This window comes from Bubalus kerabau, chromosome 12 (genome assembly GCF_029407905.1).
Source record: "Bubalus kerabau isolate K-KA32 ecotype Philippines breed swamp buffalo chromosome 12, PCC_UOA_SB_1v2, whole genome shotgun sequence".
Taxonomy (NCBI): Eukaryota; Metazoa; Chordata; class Mammalia; order Artiodactyla; family Bovidae; genus Bubalus; species Bubalus kerabau.
This window is the reverse complement of record NC_073635.1, coordinates 23,674,784-23,702,178: the sequence shown is the minus strand read 5'-3', so window position 1 is coordinate 23,702,178 and position 27,395 is coordinate 23,674,784. Positions and strand designations below refer to the sequence as shown.

At 41.8% G+C, this 27,395-nt stretch overlaps 2 long non-coding RNA genes across 2 annotated transcripts; one reads left to right on the top strand and one right to left on the bottom strand.

The window, feature by feature from the left end:
• Nucleotides 1–7,840: 7,840 nt before the first annotated feature.
• LOC129624095 (uncharacterized) lies at nucleotides 7,841–8,566 on the bottom strand. Its single transcript, XR_008700749.1, has 2 exons — nucleotides 8,310–8,566; nucleotides 7,841–8,220 (listed from the first exon to the last, which is right to left on the bottom strand). It is a non-coding gene; the product is annotated as an uncharacterized LOC129624095 (long non-coding RNA).
• An 11,922-nt stretch (nucleotides 8,567–20,488) lies between these two features.
• Nucleotides 20,489–24,554, top strand: LOC129624094 (uncharacterized). The gene is made up of 3 exons (XR_008700748.1): nucleotides 20,489–20,587; nucleotides 23,593–23,774; nucleotides 24,449–24,554. It is a non-coding gene; the product is annotated as an uncharacterized LOC129624094 (long non-coding RNA).
• Nucleotides 24,555–27,395: the final 2,841 nt, after the last annotated feature.

The window sequence follows — 27,395 nt, the reverse complement described above, 5'->3', positions numbered from 1 at the left end:
GGGATCGAACCTGTGTCTCCCTCACTGCAGGCAGATTCTCCACCAACCAAGCCATTAGGGAAGCCCATAGTCCCAGGAACTGGGTCTAATCCACCCCACAGTGTCTCTCCCCCTGCGTGGCTCACAAACGGGGAGGGCAGCCTTCTCCAGAGGGAATGGGCTCTGCGACCTACCACCTAAGCTGTGTAGGGGAGCAAAACTTGCCACCTCAAAATGTCTCTTTGGCAGCCAGTGCTTCTTTACCCTCTAGAGGCCCCAGGTGACAAAGAGTGAACTATGGTCTAGATTTAGTTTTGTCAGCTTTAGTTTTCTCAGACAAGAATCAGCCCTCAGTGCTCTGAAGTCACTACCAAGAGCACAGGTCAAAGCTCTCCAAATGGAGGACTTCCTTGGCTGTCCAGTCGTTAAGACTTCACCTTCCAATGCAGGGTGTGGGTTCAAACCCTGCTTGGGGATCTAAGATCCCATGTGCCTTGAGGCCAAAAAACCAAAACATAGAACATAAGCAGTATTGTAACAAATTCAATAAAGGCTTTGAAAATGAAAAAACCAAACTATCCAAATGGTTTCCTTAAAGCTTTCATCACTAGGCTTGGGACTGGACGAAGTACCTGGTATGCAGAAGAGCCAGCCTCAGTTTTCTCCAGAGAAGTCTCTTCTCAAAATCTAGGACTTTCCTAGTGGCTCAGATGGTAATGCATCTGCCTACAATGCGGGAGACTTGGGTTCAATCCCTGGGTCGGGCAGATCCCCTGGAGAAGGAAATGGCAACCCACTCCAGTACTGTTGGTCAGAAAATCCCATGAACAGAGGACCTTGGTAGGCTACAGTCCACAGGGTCGCAAAGAGTCGGACACAACTGAGCAACTTCTCTTCACTTCACTTCATTTCTCAAAATCTACTTAGAATGGTCCTCTATCTGGGGCCATCAAGAGTTGAAGGAAGGGTTCTTGAAACCATTTTCTTTACGTTTCTGACTCTGTGCGACCCTGTGCACTGTAGCCCACCAGGCTCCTCTGTCCATGGGTTTCTCCAGGCAATAATACTGGAGTGGATTGCCATGCCCTCCTCCAGGGGATCTTCCCAACCCAGGGATCGAGCCCTGGGTTTGATCTCTTACGTCTCTTACGTCTCCTGCATTGGCAGGGTGGTTTCTTTACCACTAGCACCACCTGGGAAGAATTGAGAGAGGCCAGTCTTATTCTGCCTTTCATGTCCAGACCTCTACACTGTGATGCCTCTGTGTCTCCTAAAGTAGGCAGAGCGCCCAGGGCCGTCCTGTCTATACCACAGGTACTGTAGTATCTGGGATACTATCACGGTAGGCAAAGATGCCCACACAGCCCAGTGGTCTGGGATGGGCTGCTGGATGGGCTGAGAGTCTCTGGGTGGATCTGCCCACACAGGGAGAGTTCTTCTAAGGCCTCCTTTCTGACTATGTAAGTTCTTGTCTTCCCTGTAAGTCAAATATTCTTTAAAGAACGAGCCAACCAAATTATGATAAATTGGCAGAGCAACTCATTGGTTTCTTTAAAAAAAAACAAACAAACCAGAATTATTACTTTTTAGAAGAGGTACAGAACTCAAAGGGAGCATGTAGACCACCTAATTATACTTCTCGGTTTTATAAATGAGGACACTGTTGTCCCAAGAGGTTTTTGATTAGTCATTCATTTATTCAACAAGTTTATTTGACGTCTCCTCTTTGCCAGGTATTACCAAAATGCTTAACAGTTAGTAAGTCAATCCTTGCCCTTCGCAGAATGTATCTCCTAGTGAAAGTGACTTCTTCTAGCAAAGTCCCATAAGTAGACTATTAGGATACATTGCACCCGAAAGTTCTTGCTTGAACCCAGCCTAAGAGCCTGGATTACATAGTAACCCAGGGCCTTCCACCAATCAGCTTGCCATGATGACTAGAAAGGCATTTCAGAATTGACTCATTATTGGTAGGGCCTTGGAAGTGAAAGTTAAAGTGTTAGTTGCTCAGTTGAGTCTTGACTCTTTGCGACCCCATGGACTATAGCCCACTAGGCTCCTCTGTCTATGGAATTCTCCAGGCAAGAAAACTGCAGTGGGTAGCCATTCCCTTCTCCAGGGGATCTTCCTAACCCAGGGATCAAACTAAGGTCTCCTGCACTGCAGGCAGATTCTTTCTCTTTGAAAGTCAAGGCTCACTAATCAAGAAGACTTGGAGGTATTAATCCCAACTTCAGTCTCTGTCACTTGTCTTTAAAGGTGAGTTACATGGAAGAAATATAATGTTTGAGTGCTTTACACCTACTGAGAACCAGCTTAATTTTGCCTTAAACTAAATTTAAAGCACCCTTTGATAAACTTCTTTAAATCCTTACAGAGGGTATCAGCTAGAAACATTCCTGTTTTCTTTTGACCTTTAAAAACCCCTACAGTAGGATACTGAATTTACAGATCACTAACAGTTTCTCCTTTGCAAATAAAATGAGTTATGTAAATGTTAAAAGGAAATCATTTCTGAAAACTGGGCACCTTGCAAAAAAAAAAACAAAACAAATATATATATATATATGTACTCCAAAAGAGGTCACCTCTTGGAAATTGTAAAGAGGTTTCAAAACTATCAAACCTAACTTTTTTATCCAACAGTAATTTTGATAGCTCTGCTTCAAGCTAGCAATTCTTTTTATTTGTTTGGAATTTCCAAGTAAGAAAAAAAATCACTTTGATTCCAGGATGTAAAACCATTCTCAGCCAGGATCAGAGAGAAAATTCTAAGACTCTATAACTTTTAGGAAAACACTAATATAGATGAAGTAGTTTCCTGAGATTCTGAAACTATATTCTCTTTGAGGTACATTTTGAACTTTTTAGAACAGGCAAATCACCTGATTTCTACAAAATGTTATTGTTTATTAAGGTTTCTGGGAAAGACTTTGAAAAAGTATCTGTTTCCTTTAGTATTGTTAATATTAATTGAAACTTATTTCAGTGACATGCTGCTCATGATTATGTGTGAGACAAACACGTATACATAACACTTCATAAATAAAGTGTGAACATGTGATAATTTTCAGAGGCAGTGAAATCTCATTAAGTCTGTTTTTTTTTTTTTTCTTTTTGGATCCATGGGTAACAAAACTTTCAAAGTTCTTAAATTTATAACTTCGGAAGATTTGTTTGAGATGAAAACCTCCCCTCAGGAGAGGTAGAGGAAAATAAAAAGAGGCAAAGGCATGATAATGAGTGGTCTTTCTCTGGGGAGACTGTTTGATGACATAGCTTTCTGCCTCCTATACCACTGATGCCAAATTTGTCATGCCTTTGTGCCTCTTTCCCACTGAAACTACACCCCCTTGAGAAAAAATGTAGTTCAGTTCAGTTCAGTCGCTCAGTCGTGTCCGATTCTTTGCGACCCTATGAATCACAGCACACCAGGCCTCACTGTCCATCACCAACTCCCGGAGTCCACCCAAACTCATGTCCATCGAGTCAGTGATGCCATCCAGCCATCTCATCCTCTGTCGTCCCCTTCTCCTCCTGCCCCCAATCCCTCCCAGCATCAGAGCCTTTTCCAATGAGTCAACTCTTCGCATGAGGTGGCCAAAGTATTGGAATTTCAGCTTTAGCATCAGTCCTTCCAAAGAACACCCAGGACTGATCTCCCTTAGAATGGACTGGTTGGATCTCCTTGCAGTCCAAGGGACTCTCAAGAGTCTTCTCCAACACCACAGTTCAAAAGCATCAATTCTTCGGTGCTCAGCTTTCTTCACAGTCCAACTCTCACATCCATACACCACCACTGGAAAAACCATAGCCTTGATTAGATGGACCTTTGTTGGCAAAGTAATGTCTTTGCTTTTTAATAAGCTGTCTAGGTTGGTCATTACTTTCCTTCCAAGGAATAAGCATCTTTTAATCTCATGGCTGCAATCACCATCTGCAGTGATTTTGGAGCCCCCCAAAATAAAATTTGCCACTGTTTCCACTGTTCCCCATTTATTTTCCATGAAATGATGCCATGATCTTCGTTTTCTGAATGTTGAGTTTTAAGCCAACTTTTTCACTCTCCTCTTTCACTTTCATCAAGAGGCTTTTGAGTTCCTCTTCACTTTCTGCCATAAGGGTGGTGTCATCTGCACATTTGAGGTTATTGATATTTCTCCTGGCAATCTTGATTCCAGCTTGTGCTTCTTCCAGCCCAGCGTTTCTCGTGATGTACTCTGCATATAAGTTAAAAATGTAGAGGAATTAGATAAAAGGATGTTTAATTGAGAGTGTTGTAGTATGAAACCAAGAGTCAATTCAATGTTGACTGGCCAAAGATGGATATAAAGTGCGAAGGAGGAACTTCCCTGGCAGGCCAGTGGTCACGACTCTGAGCTCCCAGTGCGGGGGGCACAGGCTCAATCCCTGGCGGAAAGGTAGGATCCTGTGTGTCACGTGGTGCAGCCAATAAGTAAATTAAATAAGATAAATAATAAAGCTTCTTTTAAAAATGCAAAGGAAGCTCAGTGCTGTGGAGTTAGGGAAGATTGGCATTGATTGGGCCCTAGTATTCACGGAGAAGGCAATGGCACCCCACACCAGTACTCTTGCCTGGAAAACCCCATGGGCGGAAGAGCCTGGTGGGCTGCAGTCCATGAGGTTGCTAAGAGTCAGACACGACTGAGTGACTTCATTTTTGCTTTTCACTTTCATGCATTGGAGAAGGAAATGGCAACCCACTCCAGTGTTCTTGCCTGGAGAATCCCAAGGACGGGGGCGCCTGGTGGGCTGCCGTCCATGGGGTCGCACAGATTTGGACACAACTGAAAGCGACTTAGCAGCAGCAGCATTCACAAAAGATTATCAACTGCAGGGGACTGAGCTGAGCCCACAGGAAGGGAGTCCTGAGCATGGGTCATCTGCCTCCCACATTTCACACCTCATCCATGTCTGCAGAATCAGCAGTTTCAACAGGCAAAACCCTCCATTTACCCCTGCTGTTTTTAGCAGTAAAAATCCTTACTTATTTAAAAGTAGCACTTTGCACTTCTATTTTCATCCAAGGATTCCAGATAGCTTCCTGGGGAAAGAACTTCTTTCTACTTTACAGGATTGGGTCAAGGTCTGACCAGAAGCCATGGTTGCCCTGCACATTTCCAAGTTCAATTTTGCTGTACAGAGAGATACATGTGTGAGAGAATTCTTCTTTAATGAGAATGCCAAGAATGAATACCCAGAATCCTTTGACTGCTTTTTTCCGTGTTGAAGTTAGATTCTTTCAGTAGGACAAGTATAAATCCTGTACCGTTATGTCAATTGAACTCTGGCTGACAATGCGCTTTTTCATTTCTTCCCTGCCATGGACATTTAATAAAATAGAGTAGTCTGGGCTGGTTTTTCACATCATATACTGAATTGATAAATAGGGTGGTACTTCCTCTATTTTTTTTTTTCTTCAAAGAGACTTATTTCAGCTAACCAGCAGGAAAGAAAGCTAAATGTACAGATGCAACATAACCCACATTCGCTCTTTTAAACAGGTTGTTTCAGTGACTTTGACAGTCTAAAGGCACGTCCTTATATTTGGAGAGGTGCCTGGAGCGGGTAACTCACCTTCCATGCTTTGATGGGAGTACCTAATCTAAAGTGAATCATCTAGGTTTGTTAAAATGGGTAACCAACAAGAATCTACTGTAAAAACTTCAAAAATACTTATTAAAAACAAACAAGCAAACAAACACCAAAAAACAAACACCAAGGACTTACAGTATAGCACAGGGAACTTAATACCTTGTAATAACCTATAATGGAAAAGAACCTGAAAAAGAATTATCTGTATTTATCTCTCCATATAAAATCAAATATATATTTATATAATCAAATTGCTTTCTTGTACACCTGAAACTAACTTAACATTGTGCATTAATTATAATCAAGAAAAAATGTTTTTTTTTTTAAAAAAAGAAAAAAATATCACCTAGGTCTACATGAGCCCAGGGACACTCATAGGGCGATGGAATGAGGAGGGTCAAATAGAAGAAGGTTCAGTTGGAAGCTTCTTGACAATAACAAGAAGGTGAAATTAAAAAGAGAATTTAGAGCCACCAAAATGTCTAGCCTCCTCTGTTAATGAACGATGATTATCACAGATAATACATTTAGTGATATTTAAGTAAAAAAGAGAATCTACTGAAAATCTTTTTAATTATTCATAAAATAGCTGAGAAACATGATTAAACTGCACTGGGATAGTAATATATCATTGCTGTATGTTTTATTCATAATAACTTATGAAAACAGATGAATTTGTCATTTCAAATAAAGAAATCAATTGCAGACCCAGAGGTTTCTGTATTCACCTTTGGGTGATTCAAGGTTTTAAAAATAAAAAGCTATAGAAACAGAAGACACAAGGCTTTTATCAGCCTCTACATTTAGGGCTTTGGATGGTAAGGGCTCTAAGTGTTACCACACAGTGCGATTTCAGCTACAATGTGCTAAAGTTAAATTGCCATTTATTTGAGGTCTCTGAGATATGTGTTTCATTTTTATTTTGCCTATTTGATCTGTTTCCTGGGAGCATGCTTGGTTCTATAGGGAAAAATATTAAAGTTGCCTCTATGCTATGCTATGAAAACTGAGACCAGCCCCGCCTGGGAAAACAGTTCCCATTTACCAAGTTTTATTGGGCAGCCACCTGTATCCTGACAATAACTGTGGCTAAAGAAGAAAGCTGTAGTTTAAAATGTGAAAATAGTGGGGCGCTCTCTCAGTGGCATCTTAGGAGAAAACATCCTCTGGAGGTAAGGTGCTGGTTTCTTTCTTCTTTTCTTTTCCTTATTTATTTTCAGCTGTGTCAGGTCTTGGTTGGGGCATGCAGGCTCTTTGTTGCTCCACAGCTCATGGGATCTTAGTTCCCCCAACTAGGGCTTGCACCCGTGTCCCTCGCATTGGAAAGCAGATTCTTAAGCATTGAACCACCAGGTAAGTCCCAAGATGCTGGTTTCTTGATGGTGGGATGGGAATAGGAAGAAAATAAAGGCCAACAGGAGGCAATAATTGGCCCCTTGATGAAGAAAAACCTCAAAGCTTTCCATTAATATTTGTGAGAGTTAGACCTGTAGGCAAGAAACTGGGTTTTAAAATTTTATTTTCTGACCCAGATCCATCCTCAGCTACAGTAGACAGAAGGCAGAGGTGGGGAAGAGAAGGGAAAACAAGAAGTGGGGAGATACTCAGGCAAATCGTGAATCCTGAACCTTCAAGATGCTGCAAACAGAAATTGTGTGGGGACCTTCTGAGTCAGAGTTTCCCCTCTGATTTTAGAAGGGAGGAGAAGAACAGCCTAGGAAAGACCAGAGTCCTCTCATTCAAAAATAATGTAGCACCTGCTCACTCTAAGATACTGCTGCGAAAATGATGCTCATTTGCCTTAGAACCAGCCAAAGTGAGGTTGCATATTCCAGCAGTAAGAGCCCACACTGCCAACAGGTGTCGGTGAGGACGTGCAGAACAAGGAACCCTTGTGCACTGGTGTTAACATCAAATTGGACCTGCCATTGAATGGAGCATTTAACATTAAATATATGTTGCAAAAATTGGGCTCTCCCTAGTTAGAATGTAGCCTACCACAGGAAGAGGAAGTCAGTCACTGATTCTGTCTTTAATCTTTTGACACTCTTACAGTCAGATGACACAGGAAATATTGTTAAACCCATCCAGTTTGCAAGAATAATAGCATTCCTCTACTTTCAAAAAATGCACTTTTTAGGATGGAACATTTCAACACATAGAATCATTTGTTGGTGTCTTTGAGAAGGCATTTGTACTCCACATCCTATTCTGAAGAAACTCAGTAATAAAAGATCAGGCAGGTGGGAAATAAAAATACCACGTTTATAACTGAAATGAAGTTGAGAGAACACAGTTTAGTTGGAGAACTGAATTATGTCTGCTAGCCAAATCCTGGAATTTCGAAACACTTCCCACCCAGTCAAAAGAGTAGTTCACTGGAATAGTCCTTTTATATATATGCCCAGTTCAATTCTTCAAACTTTGTTGTTGTTTAGCCACTAAGTTGTGTCCGACTCTGTTGAGACCCCATGGGCTGTAGTCCGCCAGGCTCCTCTGTGCATGGAATTCTCCAGGCAAGAATACTGCAGTGGGTTGCTGTTTCCTTCTCCAGGGGATCTCCCTGATCCAGGGATCTCCTGCACTAGCAGGCAGATTCTTTACCACTGAGCCACCAGCGAAGTCCTTTGCCATACAAGGAAAAGTGCTAAATTCATTAACATGAAACATCTGGTTTTCTTTAATTACAAGCCATCTTTTGATGTTCTGACTACCTGGTCTTTGTTGCGAAAACCCTTATGTCCTGGCTTCTCCTTTACCTCTTTGGAGCAGTCCCTCAGAACTATCTGAGAAGCTGTCTTCCGGGCTTGAAGTCTTTAGGAATTCTGCCAAATAAAACTTATTTCTCAACTCTTTGGCTGTGCATTTCCTTTCAGTCGATAGCAAGATTGGTTTCTTCTGAGTTCTGTCTCCTTAAGTTACAGACGGTTACCTTCTCCTTGTCTTCACATGGCTTTCCCTCTGGACCTGACTATGTTGTAATCTCTTCTTTCTATAAGGACACCAGTCAGATTGGACTAGGGCCCACCTTAATGACCTCATAAACAATGTTACCTCTTTAAAGACCCTGTGTTCAAATACAGCCACTGTATATGGCTGTTCAAATATAGCCATTCTGAGGTTCTGGTAGTTAGGATTCAGCATGTGAATCTGGGGGGGACACAATTCAACACATAGCCATTTAGGTACTCCAGATTTTAATATAAACCCCTCTTTCAATTTCAAATTTCTAAGGAGAATTTAATGACAAATCTCATTGCAGTTTGATGTTGAAAGAATTTACTGTGCTTTAGAGACCAAAATTAAATTATCTTACCCCATAGACTTAGAATTTTAAAGTCCAAAGTGCTTGTTAAATTCAACCAAGCACTGTCCTCTCTAATGCTTTATTTTGCTTAGTCCAGCATATAAAATTCTGCACGTCTCAGTTGAGTTGAGACTTGGCACCTGTAGCCTGGGCTTTCTCCAACTGGACTGTGTGTAGTTTCTTCAGGACCTCAGAAATGACAACATCAAGGGTCTTATATCCTTTGTTTTTAAAAATAGACTCCAAATAATTAATAGGAAGTACAGTAGGAAGCCTGATATAGGGAGCATCCCTGGTGGCTCAGTGGTAAGAATTTACCTGCAATGTGGAAGACGCGGGTTCAATTCCTGGGTCAGGAAGATCCCCTGGAGGAAGAAATGGCAACCTACTCCTGTGGGAAATTCCATGGACAGAGGAGCCTGGTGGGCTACAGTCCACAGGGTCATAAAGAGTTGTAGATGACTGAGCAACTCAACAACAGCACAGTTTAATAGGATCTTACACCCACCAAATTTAGAAAACATGTCAAACCACAGTCCCTAGAGCAGGAAACAATTGTGTTTTCCAGGCCTAGAACTTAATTTGGTAGAAGGCTATATTGAATACTCAAGGGTACCTGAGAAGTAGAGGAAAAACCAATATATCCTTGGTTTCAGCTTTGACAAGATACCAGTTGATGCCTGTTTTGCAAAATCTACAACATGTAAAGCAAATACACTGGGGAAGTTCTTCCAACAAAAGGTTGAAATTGGCCTTATGAATACAGCCTCCAGTGTCCTTGGCTCAATTTACCTTCAGGCTTATGCTTACATGCCTCTACGGAGGCTTGGAGCCTTTGATTAAGACCCAGTGAGTATCTGGATAGGGGCTTCCCTGATGGCCCAGCAGTAAAGAGCTCCTGCAATGCAGGAGACACAGGTTTGATCCTTCAATGGGGAGGATCCCCTGGAGGAGAGCATGGCAACCCACTCCAGTATTCTTGCCTGGGAAATTCCATGGATAGAGGAGCCTGGAGGGCTAAAGCCCATGGGATCTCAAAGAGGTGGACATGCACGCACAAGTATCTGGTTGGACATTTCTCCTTGCCTAGGGATGATATCACCAGAAACTGCAATGAAAAGTCAAATGCCAAAATACTGTGCAACCTAAACTTAAGCCTCTTGGGTGTGAAGAAATTAAATGCCAGCCCCTTATAAATTACTACATACCCCAACACTCTGCCCTCATACTATAGTCCCAAAAGTCCAAAGTCACAGTACTGGCCCCACCAAAACTTCACCAAATGCATATCCTTGTTGCTTGAGGCTCTTCACAGGGCAGCTTCCCATGTGGCAGCTTGCTTCATCAGAAGAAGCAAGAGCCAGGGAGAGTAGGAGAGTGCTAGCAAGACAGAAGCCACCGTCTCTGTAAACTAATCTGGACAGGAATAGCCCACCATCTTTGCCGTATTCTACTCATTCAAAAGTCTGTAGGGACAGTCATTACTCAAGAGGAGAAGATTGATTGTAAAATGCCATGAACTCTGGGAACCCTGGAGGCCATTTCAGAAGTCTATCTATACCCATCTCTAAAATACTGTTGCTTTATATGCTAAGTCACTTCAGTCATGTCCAACTCTTTCGACCCCATGGACTGTAGCCCGCCAGGCTCCTCTGTCCATGGGACTTCCCAGGCAAGCATACTGGAGTATCCATGCCATGCCCTCCTCCAGGGGATCTTCCAGAACCAGGGACTGAACCCGAGTCTCTTAAGTCTTCTGCATTGGCAGGCGGGCTCTTTACCACAAGCACCACCTGGGAAGCTCCCATCTCTAAAATACTGTTGTTTTATAGGGTGGTAATAATAGCAGGCATTCTTGCCTGGGCCCTGATTTTACTGTTGGGCCATTTGGAGTAATATTTGTAATTTGCCTTTCCTAAATGGTATTTATTCATTCTCGTATAACCTAGAGTTTTTAAATTAAGAATATCTTCTCTACTTTATTAAATATGTTTTAGCATCTATTAATCTAATTAAATGCCTTTTCTTTTCACTTTAATGGATTGAATTGCGTTGACAGATTGCCTGATAATAAAAATAAGCCTTGCATTCTTAGAATATATTTCTACTTAGTCATAGTACATTAGGCCTTTGGATTTTATTTGCCAGTATTTTAGTTATAATTTTTTCACCTATATTTAATACTGATGATTGTTTATAGCTTTCTGTTATGTACTATTGCTATAAAATTTTGATATGAAACTTGAGCTGGATTTATGAAAGGAACTATTGAGTTTTCCATTTTTGGGGGTGGAAAATAGTTTCATAAATGATAGAATCATCTGCTTTTTTAATGATTGGATAAAATTCAGCTGTGAGACCATCTGGTTCTGGAGTTTTATTAATGAACATCTTTTAATCACCTTTTCAATCTCATCTATGCTAATTGGTCTAATCATGTTTTTTATGTTTTAATTTAATTTGGGTATTTTTTATTTTGTCAGGAAATCTCCCATTTCTTCTACATTCTTGTCTTGGAGTTGAAAGTATTGTTTGCAATTCTTATTTTCACATTATTATTATCATCATCACAAATTAAATTATCACATTCCTACTTGCTTTTCCACTCTTCTTGTTACAATCAGAATAGATACTGAAGTCCTTCCGGGAATAAGATAGAGGATAAATATTCATACATATACATAGGTGTTTAAATGCATTAATGAATCAACTGCAATACCCTGGTCCAGGCCATCCAAAGCTAGCACTGAAGGGGGCACTGGCAATTACCAATGAATGAATCACCTGCTCACTTATTAGTGAGCTCAGGATGCCACAACAAAAATACCAGAGACTGGGTGCCTTTAAAAGCAATTCCGTCCTTACAGTTCTGGAGGCTGGTGAGTCCAAGATAAAGGTGCTGGCCAATTTGGTCTCCTGATGAGGCCTCCCTTTCTGGCTGGCCAGTGACTGCCTTCTTGCTGTGTCCTCCCTTGACGGAGAGAGAGAGATAGTGAGCCAGCTCTTTGGTATCTCTTCTTTGCATGCTCAGTCGCTAAATTGAATCCGACTCTTTGTGACCCCATAGACGGTAGCCCACCAGGCTCCTCTGTCCATGGGATTTTCCAGGCAAGGATACTGGAGTAGACTGCCATTTCCTTACCCAGGGGAGCTTCCTGATCCAGAGATGAAACCTGAGCTCCTGCACTAGCAGATGGGCTCTTCACCACGGAGCCACAAGGGCCCAAATTCCATAACGAAGGCCCCACTCTTATGACCTCACTTAAACCTGATTACTGTCCAAAGGCCTCATTTCCCAATGCCATTACCCTGGGGATTAGGTCTCCAGCAGTTGAATTTGGAGGGGATACAATTCAGGCCACATCACCTGCTCAGTTCAGTCGCTCAGTCCTGTCCGACTCTTTGTGACCCCATGAATTGCAGCATGCCAGGCCTCCCTGTCCATCACCAACTCCTGGAGTTTAATCAAACTCATGTCCATCGAGTTGGTGATGCCATCCAGCCATCTCATCCTCTGTCGTCCCCTTCTCCTCCTGCCCCCAATCCCTCCCAGTATCAGAGTCTTTTCCAATGAGTCAACTCTTCACATGAGGTGGCCAAAGTACTGGAGTTTCAGCTTTAGCATCATTCCTTCCAAAGAAATCCCAGGGCTGATCTCCTTCAGAATGGACTGGTTGGATCTCCTTGCAGTCCAAGGGACTCTCAAGAGTCTTCTCCAACATCACAGTTCAAAAGCATCAGTTCTTCGGTGCTCAGCTTTCTTCACAGTCCAACTCTCACATCCATACATAACCACAGGAAAAACCATAGCCTTGACTAGATGGACCCTTGTTGGCAAAGTAATGTCTCTGCTTTTCAATATGCTATCTAGGTTGGTCATAACTTTCCTTCCAAAGAGTAAGCGTCTTTTGATTTCATGGCTGCAATCACCATCTGCAGTGATTTTGGAGCCCAGAAAAATAAAGTCTGACACTGTTTCCACTCTTTCCCCATTTATTTCCCATGAAGTGATGGGACTGGATGCCATGATCTTCGTTTTCTGAATGTTGAGCTTTAAGCCAACTTTTTCACTCTCCTCTTTCACTTTCATCAAGAGGGTTTTTAGTTCCTCTTCACTTTCTGTCATAAGGGTGGTATCATCTGCATATCTGAGGTTATTGATGTTTCTCCTGGCAATCTTGATTCCAGCTTGTGCTTCTTCCAGCCCAGCATTTCTCATGATGTACTCTGCATATAAGTTAAATAAACAGGGTGACAATATACAGCCTTGACGTACTCCTTTTCCTATTTGGAACCAGTCTGTTGTTCCATGCCCAGTTCTAACTGTTGCTTCCTGACCTGCATGCAGGTTTCTCAAGAGGCAGATCAGGTGGTCTGGTATTCCCATGTCTTTCAGAATTTTCCACAGTTTATTGTGATCCACACAGTCAAAGGCTTTGGCATAGTCAATAAAGCAGAAATAGATGTTTTTCTGAAACTCTCTTGCTTTTTTGATGATCCAGGGGATGTTGGCAATTTGGTCTTTGGTTCCTCTGCCTTTTCTAAAACTAGCTTGAACATCTGGAAGTTCACGGGTCACATGTTGCTGAAGCCGTCACATATTGCTGGCTTGGAGAATTTTGAGCATTACTTTACTAGCGTGTGAGATGAGCACAATTGTGCAGTAGTTTGAGTATTCTTTGGCATTGCCTTTCTTTGGGATTGGAATGAAAACGGACCTTTTCCAGTCCTGTGGCCACTGCTGAGTTTTCCAAATTTGCTGGCCTGTTGAGTGCAGCACTTTCACAGCATCATCTTTTAGGATTTGAAATAGCTCAACTGGGATTCCATCACCTCCACTAGCTTTGTTCATAGTGATGCTTTCTAAGGCTCACTTGACTTCGCATTCCAGGATGTCTGGCTCTAGGTGAGTGATCACACCATTGTGATTATCTGGGTCATGAAGATCTTTTTTGTACAGTTCTTCTGTGTATTCTTGCCACCTCTTCTTAATATCTTCTGCTTCTGTTAGGTCCCTACCATTTCTGTTCTTTACTGAGCCCATCTTTGCATGAAATATTCCTTTGGTATCTCTAATTTTCTTGAAGAGATCTCTAGTCTTTCCCATTCTGTTGTTTTCCTCTATTTCTTTGCATTGATCACTGAGGAAGGCTTTCTTATCTCTCCTTGTTATTCTTTGGAACTCTGCATTCAGATGCTTATATCTTTCCTTTTTTCCTTTGCTTTTCACGTCTCTTCTTTTCGCAGCTATTTGCAAGGCCTCCCCAGACAGCCATTTTGCTTTTTGCATTTCTTTTCCATGGGGATGGTCTTGATCCCTGTCTCCTGTACGATGTCACAAACCTCTGTCCATAGTTTATCAGGCACTCTATCTATCAGATCTAGTCCCTTAAATCTATTTCTCACTTCCACTGTATAATCATAAAGGATTTGATTTAGGTCATGCTGAATGGTCTAGTGGTTTTCCCCACTTTCTTCAATTTAATTCTGATTTTCACAATAAGGAGTTCATGATCTGAGCCACAGTCAGCTCCCAGTCTTGTTTTTGCTGACTGTATAGAGCTTCTCCATCTTTGGCTGAAAGAATATAATCAATCTGATTTCAGTATTGACCATCTGGTGATGTCCATGTGTAGAGTCTTCTCTTGTGTTGTTGGAAGAGGGTGTTTGCTATGCCCAGTGCATTCTCTTGGCAAAACTCTATTAGCCTTTGCCCTGCTTCATTCTGTACTCCGAAGGCCAAATTTGCCTGTTACTCCAGGTCATGGCACCCCACTCTGGTACTCTTGCCTGGAGAATCCCATGGACAGAGGAGCCTGGTGGGCTGCAGTCCATGAGGTCGCTAAGAGTTGGACACGACTGAACGACTTCACTTTCACTTTTCACTTTCATGCATCGGAGAAGGAAATGGCAACCCACTCCAGTGTTTTTGCCTGGAGAGTCCCAGGGACGGCAGAGCCTGGTGGGCTGCCATCTATGGGGTTGCACAGAGTCGGACACGACTGAAGTGACTCAGCAGTAGCCAGGTGTTTCTTGACTTCCTACTTTTGCATTTCAGTCCCTTATAATGAAAAGGACATCTTTTTTGGGTTAGGGTTAGTACCAAATACTCATCTTATGGGTTTAATTTTGTCCCCCAAATAGATTGGAGAAGGAAATGGCAACCTATTCCAGTATTCTTGCCTGGAGAATTCCATGGACAGAGAAGCCTGGTGGTTTACAGTACATGGGATCGCAAAGGGTCAGACACAACTGAAGCAACTTAGCCTCCAAATAGATATATTCTGCTTCTAATTCCTGGTACCTGTGAACATGACCGTATTTGGAAATAGAATCTATCTATACAGATGTAATCAAGTTAAAATGAGATCATAGTAGATCAAGGTGGTCTCTAACTCCCCATGACAGTTGACATCATAAGAAAAGGGAAATTTGGGTACAAACAGACAGGAAGAGAATGCCATGTTTCTAAGGAGGCAGGGATTGGAGAGACATGACTTAAGCCAAGAAGTGCCCAAGATTGCCGGTAGCTGCCAGAACCAGGAGAGGGTCCTAGAAAAAGATTCTCCCTCAGGGTCTCCAACACCTTGAAGGAGGCAAATCTCTACCAACACCATAATTTTGAACTTCTTACTCCAGAACCCTTAGACAATACGCTAGTATTATTTTAAATCACACCCTTTGTGGTACTTTATTATGGAAATTAATCTGCCTTACTCTATCATCCGACACCTTGGCTATTTTATCCTTGAACCATTCAGTTTAATTCCAACAGAAAAACTCTCATCAAATGTTACCTCGTGTCACTTCTTTGTTTAAAAAATGACCCCAATGTGACTCCATTTTCTCTAGTTATCACTAACCTCTTATCTTTTTAAAAATTTTTTTTAAACTGTGGTAAAAGTTACATGATATCAAACATATTATTTTAGCCATATTTAACTGTACCACTCAGTGGCACTAAGTATATTCACATTGTTGTGGAACTCTTATCATCCGTCTGTCGAATTTTTCACTTTCTTAAACTGCAACTCTGTCCCCTTTAAACACTAAGTCCCCATCTCCATGTTCTTCTTGACTCTATGAGAAATTCTCATTTAACTTGTTTTCAAGAGCCAAACTATCTATCTATCTATATCTATCTATCTATATATATATATAAAATATATGTATATATTTGGGCTTCCCTTGTAGCTCAGTTGGTAAAAACTCTGCCTGCAATGCAGGAGACCCAGGTTTGATCCCTGGGTTGGGAAGATCCCCTGGAGAAGGAAATGGCTACCCACTCCAATATTCTTGCCTGGAGAATCCCATGGACAGATGAGCCTGGCAGGCTACAGTCCAGAGGGTTGCAAAGAGTCGGACACAACTTAGCAAATAAACCACCACCCCCATGTATATATTCTCCATATTTTTCTCTTTTTTGGGGTTGTGTGTCCAGACACACTCTATGTCCTCTTCTGCTTTCATTCTCCCTTCTTGCAGCTTCTTCTACTATCCTGCTCTCTTTGAGGTCAAAATCAAAATGAAAAATCAAGCTTTTCACTCATTCTGCCTACACCATAAAAATGTTGGAATCAATACCACAAAATTGCGCTTCTTATTATGTGTCGGTTGTTTCATCTGCGCTTATCTTGACGACTCCTCTTTGAGGTGAATATCGCCTCCCACTTCTGAGCCTCCCTCAGGGCTGGAGCAGTGATAAGATATGCAAGAAAGACTTCCTAATTAATTGGTAACCAGCACATGCATATTAATTGCACCCACCACATGCACAATATATATTGCATTTCAACATGTATGCCTCCATCCTGGCCAAAGATGATGCTGTTTTGACCTACTCCCTTCCCAGTGACCTAAAATTTTCCCTACTTGAAGAAAACGAACAGGAAAGAAAGCTTTCTTTAGTCAACATGCAAAATAATAGCTGGGGCATAAGAATGATCCAGCAGGTAATTTCAAGTGCCCTGGTTTGAGGAAACATAAAGCTTTTTTTTTAATGAGTCAACACTATAATCCATTATAGTCAGCGAACACGATAAGGAAAGACTCTGTAGTTATGCACGGAACTCATTCTTTTGTCCCTTTTGTACTGAGAGCTACCTCATGGGAGACTTGAACTATCTGCCTTTGATAATTCTCTACAGAAGTGATTCAGTACCTGGACTTTTCTTGGCTTCTCCTCACTGACAGTCCAGTTACTGATGGTCTCAGGTGAACCTCAGGTGCCACCTGTCTCAGTTCGTGCTGCTGTTACAGGACTTCCCAGGTGGCACAAGCAGTAAAAGAAACTGCCTGCTAATGCAGGAGACTTAAGAGATGCAGGTTTGATCCCTGGGCCAGGAAGATCCCCTGAAAAAGGAAATGCAACCCACTCCAATATTCTTGCTGGGAAAATCCCATGGACAGAGGAGCCTGGTGGGCTACAGACCATAGGGTCACAAAGAGTCAGATATGGCTGAAGGGACTTAGCATGCACACTGTAACAGAAATACCACAGACCAGCTGGCTTACAACAGAAATTTATTTCTCCCAGCTCTAGAGGCTAGGGAGTCCAAGCCTCTAGAGGCACCAATAAGGTGCCAGATTTGTTTTGTGGTGAGGGCCCTTTTTCTTGTTTACAGATACCTTCTTATTGTGTTTTCATATAATAAAGAGAGATCATCTCTCTTTTGTACTCTTAAGAGCACCAATCTCATCATGAGGCCCCCCACTCTTGACCTCCTGGAGGCCCCAACTCCAGATCCACTCACACTGAGATTAGGGCCTCTTTCTGTGAATTTAGGGGAGACAGGGACTTTCAGACTACAACACTGCTATGCTGCAATCCATGGGGTCATAAAGAGTTGGACAGGGCTTAGTGACCGGACAACAACAGGCATTCAGACTATAGCACTGCTTTGATTTCATTGCATTCATTAGGACATTCTTTCTGATTTATCTCCTGGCTTTCCCTCTTCTGCTCAACCAGCTCTGGCCACACAGCAAATTGCCTACTCCTCAAAGATGGCCAAGAACACATGAGTTCTCTCTGTGGAATGTTCTTTCCCCAGACAGACTCACATCTCACTCCCTACTTCATCCAGCTCTCTGCTCAGATGTCACACCCTCTGTCTTAAAATGCAATTTATTGATAGATAGTTTGAGGTATGGTAAGGCCAGAAGACCAGGAAACACTGCCATGGAAAGGACAGTTTTCTGTAAGTAGTTGTCCAGAGAAGCGGGTACATTGTACCAGGCTGGACCACCCGTGGAAACACCAGGGTCAGTCAGGATGGAAGCAGGGTGCTATGGGCAAGAGCCTAGACTGTGGTTTCCCTGGAACAGGCAGGATAAGCAAGGTTAGGATCGGTCAGTGTGACTAATTTCAGTAAACTGTCTGATGTAGGAGGCTGTCACCAGCTGCCTGGTTCCTGGACCCGGAGTGATTAGGGTAGCGGATGGTGGACCAGGTGAGCCCAGTGCAGGAAGTGATCAGGGTGTGGGTTCTTCATTAGTTGGTTGAAATTTGAAACACACAGTAATGAGAAAGCTGTTCATGTCTCTAGGAGTTGGCTAACCAAGAGAAATAGTCCCTACAGGGTAGTCAAAGCTTCAAAATAAGAAAACAAAATAAATAGTTAATAGAATCCTCAAAGAGGCCTTCTCTGACATCCTACAGAAACATCTCATGCTCTGTTATCAGTCTCCATCCTCATCTCCTTTGTCTTCACAGCACCTCACAGAATATACCTGACAGATATTTGTTGTATGTCTTCCTCCACCAGAACATAAACTCCATCAGAACTTATATGCCATAGGTTACTTACTACTGAATCCCTAGCATGTGGAAGGGCTTAGATCTGTTCCCAACCCACAGGTCATGCTCAACAAATATTTTCTGAATAAATGCATAAATATGATGTAAAGAGGTACATACACCTTGGAATATAATATTCAGGGATAACATCACATGTAGATTCTGTATCACCAAAAATTACATGGACAGAAAGATGATATACTCTATGGAAATTCCCTGGTGGACCAGCGGTTAAGACTCGTGCTTCCAATGCAGGGGATGTGGGTTCCATCCCTGGTTAGGGAATTAAGATCTCATATGCTGCCCTGTGTGTCCAAAAGGAAAAAGAAGATGGTACACTCTAGAACACTGTGTTGGATGCCTATAAGATTGTTTTAGTAATGATTGAGGTTGATATAAAAAGTATAGATAAAGCATTTGAATGAATTTTTTCAGGAAAAAGAATGAAAAAGCAGTATTTCCGTGATATATATTATAAAATTGTCCTGTGTTTATAAAACATATTAAACATTACTTAATATGTAATTAATATGTAACTAAATGAACACACCAAAATTGTTAGTTGAAATTTGACAATTTCATCTACATCTCTATAAAGGTATCTATTCAAATGGGTCAAAAAATTATCATTGGGAAAATTACCTTATATGTGAGGTTGCTTCATTTTCAGGCCTATGCAATGTTCAGCTTAATTTTGGATTATGTTAACATCAAGGTCAAGTCAAAGAGTATTTGCTAGAAAGCCATTAAAATGTTAAGAAGAGGAAAAAAAATACTCCAAAGTAAATTAATGTCAGTCATGAAAACTTAAGAGATAGAATACGACCGCCATGTGTCCTTTTCTGTTCTCCTTTTGGAAAAGAGAAAGATTGCTTCTCCTTCACACAAAGAAGCTACAGTGGATGGCTGCAGAAGCTGAGATGGTGAGGAGAATGAGCTGAAGTTTCTAAGAAGAGAATTAGCTTCACTTCAGTAATAACCATGCAAGTAATTAAAGTAAATTAAATGTTTAAAGGTGGAAAATAATTGCTTGCACACAATTGGAAAATAGGCATAAAAATCCTGATGCATGTGGAGCTAGTTTACTTTTAAATGTGCAGGTATAATATATACTTGTATTAAACATGAAGACACATACAAATCCCTGTGGCCTTCATCTACATCTATGAAGACTCATACGTCCTTCATTTCTTAACAAATCTTTATTTTCTTTTATACATCATGGAATTCTTCATTTTCCAAGTTATGTAGACTCTTTTGGTGGGAAAGTAATACTGTCCAAAGCAAGAAATAGATTCTGTGAGGCATTGTGATTAAAAAAGAAAAAAAAAAAAGCCTTAATGAATTGAACTAGAGAGAAAAATCTGAGGCCTTTAAGTAATTTGTGCTAATTAAACATTTAATCTGCATGTTCCCATTTGGAAATATTGCTATTGACATTGCTCCCTTGGCAAACACCCATTTTGTCTCAACAGTTAGAATTTATCAACTACAGCACCAGGAAAAAGAGCCAAACACATGTGGCTACCAAAAATGCCTACTCACTGTTATTCAACTATAAATAATAATCTACAAAATCTTAAGATATATTCAGTAATTACTACGGGCTGAATGCTTGTTCCCCACCCCACAAATTCATATGCTTAAATTTTAATGTCCAACATGAGAGTGTTAGGAGGTGGGGGCTTTGGAAGTTCATGAGGGTGGAGTTTTCATGAATGGGATTAATGCCCTTATAAAAGAGACCCCCAGAGCTCCCAAGCCCCTTCCCTTTTTGTGAAGACACAGAGAGAGGACGACCACTTGTGAACTGGGGAGCAGTCCTTCACAAGACATAGACCTGACCACACAGGCACCCTCCCCTCAGACTTCCAGCCTTCAGAACAGTGAGAGAAATTTTTATTGTTTATAAGCTTCCTAGTCTATAGTATTTTGTTACAGTGGCCAGAATGGACTAAAACAGTAATAGTCAGAGTCATTATTATTGTGGTTTTTTTTTTCAAAGTGTTAGTCACTCAGTCATGTCCAACTCTTTGTGACCCCATGGACTGTAGCCCACCAGGCTCCTCTGTTCATGGAATCCTCCAAGCAAGAATACTGGAGTGGGTTGCCATGTCTTTCTCCAGGGGATCTTCCCAACCCAGGGATTGAACCTGGGTCTCCTGCACTGCAGGCAGATTCTTTACCATTTGAGCCACGAGGGAAGACTCTGGTTTTTATTTTTATATCTATTTTTTCCCTTTTTCAAATTTATTTTTAATTGGAGTATAATGGCTTTACAATATTATGTTGATGCCATATATCAACACGAATCAGTCATAAGTGTTCATATGTCCCCTCCCTGTGGAACTCCCTCCCACTTCCCACCCCTTCCCACCTCTAGGTTGTCACACAACACTGGATTTGAGCTCCCTGCTTCATACAGCAAATTCCCACTGCCTATCTAGTTTAACATATGGTAATATCTATGTTTCAATGCCATGAAGCATGTGGGTTCTTAGTTCCCCAAATAGGGATTGAACCTGCACCCCTTGCATTGGAAGAATGGAATCTTAACCACTGGACTGCTAGGGAAGTCCCCGTGGCTTTTAACTTGACCTCCAGCTCTACATTTTTTACTTTCACTGTCTCGAGTTCCAAAGAAACATAGCTAGAAACAAAGATTTATATAAATTGATTTACTAAGAGGATGCCACTGAGAGGTACTTCTTCACAGGTCTCTCATATTTTCTGTATGTTTTATGAGCACAGGTACAAGCTGCCTTTGTTCTGAGCTATTTTTTTCAAGGTTATTTATATAACAAAGAGCTTTGGAAGCTAGAGATAGGGTCTCCCTGGACAGCGAAAGTCAGTTTGTTTATTGTGTAATATATTAAAGATTAACGTTTTCTTCCAGGACAAAAGAACTGATCCCATGTATAATCCTATTGTGGTAGCTGAATGAATACTTGGTATGGATGCTTTGCATGCTTGTGTTATGAATGCAAGTGCCAGAGCAGATTCTTTTAATAGCAAAAAAAATTGCACGTGGAGACATTCTGGTGCATTGGGGACCTCACAGCTTTAGTGATTCCTTTGAGCTACAAATCTTTGCAATTAGTGAGTTTGATGATTTGAGTCACTAGCCAAAAAAATGGCAGCCTCCACTTGGAGATGCCCTTCAGTGTTTTTGACTTGTTGCCTCTCTGATAGAACTCCAGGTCCACCCCCTTCGAATAGCTATCCGCTTGCTACTGGGATCTCGTCGGAACTAAGTGCCCAACCCACGGAAGTCTTGTGATTCTCAGCCTACTCGTCTTATTACAGATGACACAGAACTCAATGACTGACAAGGTAGTAAGGATTAATCAAGTCTCACTTTCAGATGAGAACACAGAATGCAGCCAGCCTGATGCCAGGCAGTCCTTTCAAAGCAAGGACTGGGCTCAATTATTCCAATGAACTGGGAACTCTGAGGCCTGCCAGGCTGCCAGGAGGCCACTTTCAGAGGCACTGCCAACAACAAATTAAACAACACTTTCTTTCCAGGAGGGCCATGGACGCCCTTAAGATTGTATTTACATGGAAAGCAGATTTTAGCATTCTTCCTTCCCAGAAAATATGGTGATTTAAGTTGAGTCATAAGAGATCTCTAAGTGTTTAGGAGACATCATGAATTGATTGCATAGCCCACAGAAAACTAAAGAGATCTTTCTAAAATAAGATAACCCCTTGTTACTCAGGGGAGCTTTTCAGGGGGAAAGCTGAGTCATTACTTATGCGTACCTGAAAGTGTTGTTCCTACAACAGGAATCATTTGGTTAGAAAAGGCAGGATGAAATTTGTTCCTGACTGTAGCTAAAGGGATAGGATTAAAGGCATCACTTTGGTCCTTGGAGGCATTCAGATCGGTCTCAACAAACTGGCCAGGGGCTTTATAGATGATAGAATTGCCCTAGATTTCCTCCTGTGGGCTGAGGCAGAAAGTGAAAGTGAAAGTGAAAGTGTCAGTTGCTCAGTTGTGTCTGACTCTTTGCAACCCCATGGACTGTAGCCCGCCAGGCTCCTCTGTCCATGGAATTCTGCAGACAAGAATATTGGAGTGGGTTGGCATTCCCTTTTCCAGGGGATCTTTCCGACCCAGGGATCAAACCAGGGTCTCCTGCATTGCAGGCAAATTCTTTACCATCCGAGGCAGAGTCTGTGCAGTTGGTAACGTACCCTGCATATTTGTGTTAAAGCCTTAGGCAAAGTAGAAGGGTCAATGTGGACCCTCCCAAAGGAGAAATCTCCTGACTTTCTAAGGAAGATGCTCATGGTTCATGACATTTATTTGGCTGACCGAGTCTGAGACCCCAGGGTACATAGTTGGGATCAATATTACACCTGGAATATTATTGATAATAGTCTTCATTAGTTCCCTATAAAGGAAATCAAACAGTTCGGTTCTCACCTTTGCAAGTCATGTTAATCCAAGTGAATGACAATGTGGTGTAATCATGGGAACTTTTTTCAGACACCAAGAAGATGCAGAAACGAGAATAAATGTTATTCGGTGACCGTCTCCTTAGGTGTTTCACTTTTTTGCATGTTCTGTGAGAAGAGGGACTAGCTGCCTCTTCTCTGAACTATCTTTTCAAGGGTGTTTGTATCGTGAACAACCTTGGACGGCAGAGACAGTAAATCCTTCGGAACAAAGGACAGGTTCGCTCACTTCCTGCTAAGAAAGTTTCAGGATCCCTGAGCTTGGGGTGCTTCTCTTGTATCATGGTTGACTTGCAGCTAGCATCTGACCCTCTGAGAACAGGGGGTTGGGGAATCAATGCCACAGTGAAGACACTGCCCACTGCTTTGTAATGTGTAGTACGTTATCTTTTGCTTCTGATAACAGGTGTCTCGTCTCTCCTTCCAGCATCCATGAAACTGTGGCAGGTTAAAAACAAGTGTCCAAACCTTCAGAGTTCTTTACAGTGATCTCCGGAGGAACCTGTAAGGGAATGAGGGAAGCTGAATGGGGTTTCAGATGAAATCTGTGCTTTCCTGCATCTAGCAGGGAACACTAGGGTTTAAATTAAACCTGATGTCCCCCTAAAGGTGAGACTGGGTCTTTTGTATCCCTCCCAGGGACAGTCATTGGCTCTGGGTCACCCTGGGATGAAAGTGGGTAGAGGGCATACCATCCAACACCTCCTAACAAGGATGCTCTGAACACCCAAGGAATCTTCCAGAGCCAGCTGCAGTCTGGATGAGCAGCAACACATCACTGCAGCCTGTGAATGGGATTCCTGGGGTAAATTACGTCTCAAAATACTGAGATTGGGACTTCCCTGATGGTCCAGTGGCTACGACGCTACACTCCCAGTGCAGGGGGCCCGGGTTTGGTCCCTGGTCAATGAACTAGACCCCATACACCACCACTAAACACCCTGCATGCTGTGACTAAGATCTGGTGCCCCTAAACAAATGCATAAAATACTGAGAGTCCTTTTAAAAAGACACATGAAACATCGTCAGTGTTTTTTTCTTTTGAAGAACTATAGGGACAGAAGAAATGCTCAAAGCACATGATCACATATGGTTTTGATTTTCCTCAAAAAGAAATTAAATTATGTTGCTCCTAATAGCAATCTTGAGGAAAATTGTAAAAATTAATGTCTTAGAAAGAATGGTCTGTGAGGCCATCTTCAGAAGAAGAAATGGTGATTACCAAACCAGGATGTGTTCATTTAAAATGTCATATAAAATTATTGCATTTCTCTTTCTGCAAGGATTACTAGACCAGCACAATGGTAAGTGATAGGATATAATGATTCTGGAATTCAGCAAGCCATTCGACATAACATCCAGCGGGCATGCTCAGGAGATTGGGGTTAGGTAAGTTTATAACTGCAGATATTCACAACTGATTTATCAATGGTTGCTGAATGTACTGATTGATTTCCTTGGTATCATCTTGCTCATGATTTCAAGCAATGGGATGCTTAGAAAGTTGGTGGTAACATGAGGCTGTGAGAGGGGAAGTATATGTTGCAGGGTAGAATATGGTCCAAAAAGGTCCCTTAGGCCACACTTTACACTTAGGGTGGATAAATGTAAGGTCAGGAACTTGAATCCAAATAAAAAATTGATGAGTCTGGGCTTAACAGTAATACCTGTGAAAAGGGTTTTAAAATCCTTTGGGTCAAAGTTGAGAATAAGTTCAAAATGAGGAGTGCAATGCGAAAAAAAAAAAAAAATTAAAATGCCATGAAACTTCCAAGAAAGTCTATTTGTCTATTATCACAGAAGTATTGTTTATCAAAGAGATCATGGCATTGGTCAGGTATATTTTGAATATCAAGTTTATCTCACCTCTTTCCCCAGTAATTTCATAACACCCTCTCCTCAGAAATTTTAGGAACAGGAGTCTTCACAAAGCAATGGAAAGCTCAAAGGGAATAGAAATTCCAAAGTGAAGGAATGTAACTTGACAAGTTCCCTGATGAATGATGATGGTTTGACTATCAGGAATGCTATCATCAAAGGCCAGTTGTTGATATGCCAGGGTGAGATCAAATTTTACAAAGACCTCCTCACTCCCCCGTGAAATCCACAGGAAGTTGCTGACCTGACGGCAAGCAGGGGCGAGGGTAGGTAAGGGCTGTGTAAACATTTCCTGGACAGTAGACACAAGCCCCTTATAAATAAATAGCCCAGAAAGCCAGCCTGCAGGGCGTAAAACTTACAGGAAGCCAGATTGCCTTCACTAATAACGATCCAGAAAGCTGAACAATAGCATTCAAACCCAAATGGCCAGGGCTTAATTAATAATTGAGTTTTTCTAACTTTTGTTCCCACTTCCAACTTCAGGCAAACTAGAGAAAGGGCTAAGTAAGTAAGGAAGTCGCTCAGTCGTGTCTGACTCTTTGCGACCCCGTGGACTGTAGCCTACCAGGCTTCTCCGTCCAAGGGATTCTCCAGGCAAGAATACTGGAGTGGGTTACCATTTCCTTCTCCAGGGGATCTTCCCAACCCAAGGATCAAACCCGGGTCTCCTGCATTGGAGGCAGACGCTTTAACCTCTGAGCCATCAGGGAAGAGAAAGGGATAGGTACCTCTAATCAATTACATAGGAAGTCCTGCTTCTGTTAAGCTGCCTACAGCATCTCCATGCCAACAGCCTCTATTCAAGAAATACCTGTACCATCCTTCTATTCCACTATAAAGCTTTTCCACTCCTCTGCCTGCTTTTGATTGTCTGCCAAATGCCAGTAATGATGGCTGAGGTTCCTTGGCTATAGCAAGCTCTGAATAAATAGCTTTTGGTTTTCTCATTTGGTTGGTCTTCATTTCTTTCCACACTTCTAACTTCTAAGAGGAGTATGACAACTTGGTCAGGATGCCTGGGTCTACTGAGTGGGGTAAGAATGAGAAAGTCCAGGGAATATCAAAGTGTTCTATTGCAGTAATTATCATATATTTGGAGGTAATATAATGTAATAACTAAAGAACTAGCAATGCTTTGCAAATGATTTGCTTTTCACTAGCAAGCCTGATTATATTAGGTCAAGATAACTGGGCATTGTCCAGAAGAGACAAGAGTTGTTAGATTTCAAACAGCAACATATGTACACCATGTGAGACAGGCAAATGTAGCTGACTGTTTCCTCCAGGAATGTACAATTAAAATGAAATCTGTTGTTAGAACAGAACAGCTGGAATATGAACACAAGAGTTTTAAATTTCTTTCTTAGGCCTATGATACTGGTCAGCCAGGAAAGTGACAAGTTTCTCTCTATATTTTATACTGAGCTGCCCAAACAGGATTAAAGAACTGAGGTTATAAAAATAGAAAGACAAAATGAATGAAAATCAAAGGACATTCAAAGTAGTGATTATACAAGTCTAATAATCTGACCATATTTCTTTCACTAAGAGGCCTGTGATTAGCCGTTGTACTCTAGGTCACAGGGGACATAGAAATGAAAAAGTCTATTGTGGTACAGTACTTCAGGGAAGAGGAACATGAGACTATTTATTTTACTTTGGGTCAAATAGTTACATTCACTCCAAGTTATTAAGTAGGATGAATTAATTATGGGAGTTGATTTGCTCAAAGGCCTACTATGTGCCCAGCAATGTGATGGAAACTGGAGTTGGCAATGGGCATGAAAATAAACACTTTTATACAGTATTTATTTATAAATAGATACAGCACAATGTCCATGTGACAATTTTTGTCAGCTCTCAATATGTATTTGCTGAATGACTTCCCAGATGGCACAGTGGCAAAGAATCCACCTGCCAACGCAGGAGTCTCAGGAGACACGAGGGACACTGTTTTAATCCCTGGGTCAGGAAGATCCTCTGGAGTAGGAAATGGCAACCCACGCCAGTATTCTTGCCCAGAAAATACTACGGATAGAGGAGCCTGGTGGGCTACAGACTATGGAGTTGCAAAGAGTCAGACATGACTGAGTGACTGAGCGCATGCACACACACACACATACACACACACACACACACACATGACTGAACAGAGAGTAAAGTCGTGCCCAGAAGGATGAGAAAAGACTTCCCACCTGCACTGGGTCAAGGAGTCATTGTTAGTGAAGTACCGTAAGGCTGCATTTGTACTGCTGCTTTTTAATCAAAGAGGCCTCAACCCACCATTTTTTTGGGGGGTGAGCATACGCTGCTTTGATTTCTGATCCCTACTTTGCAGGTGAGCGACTC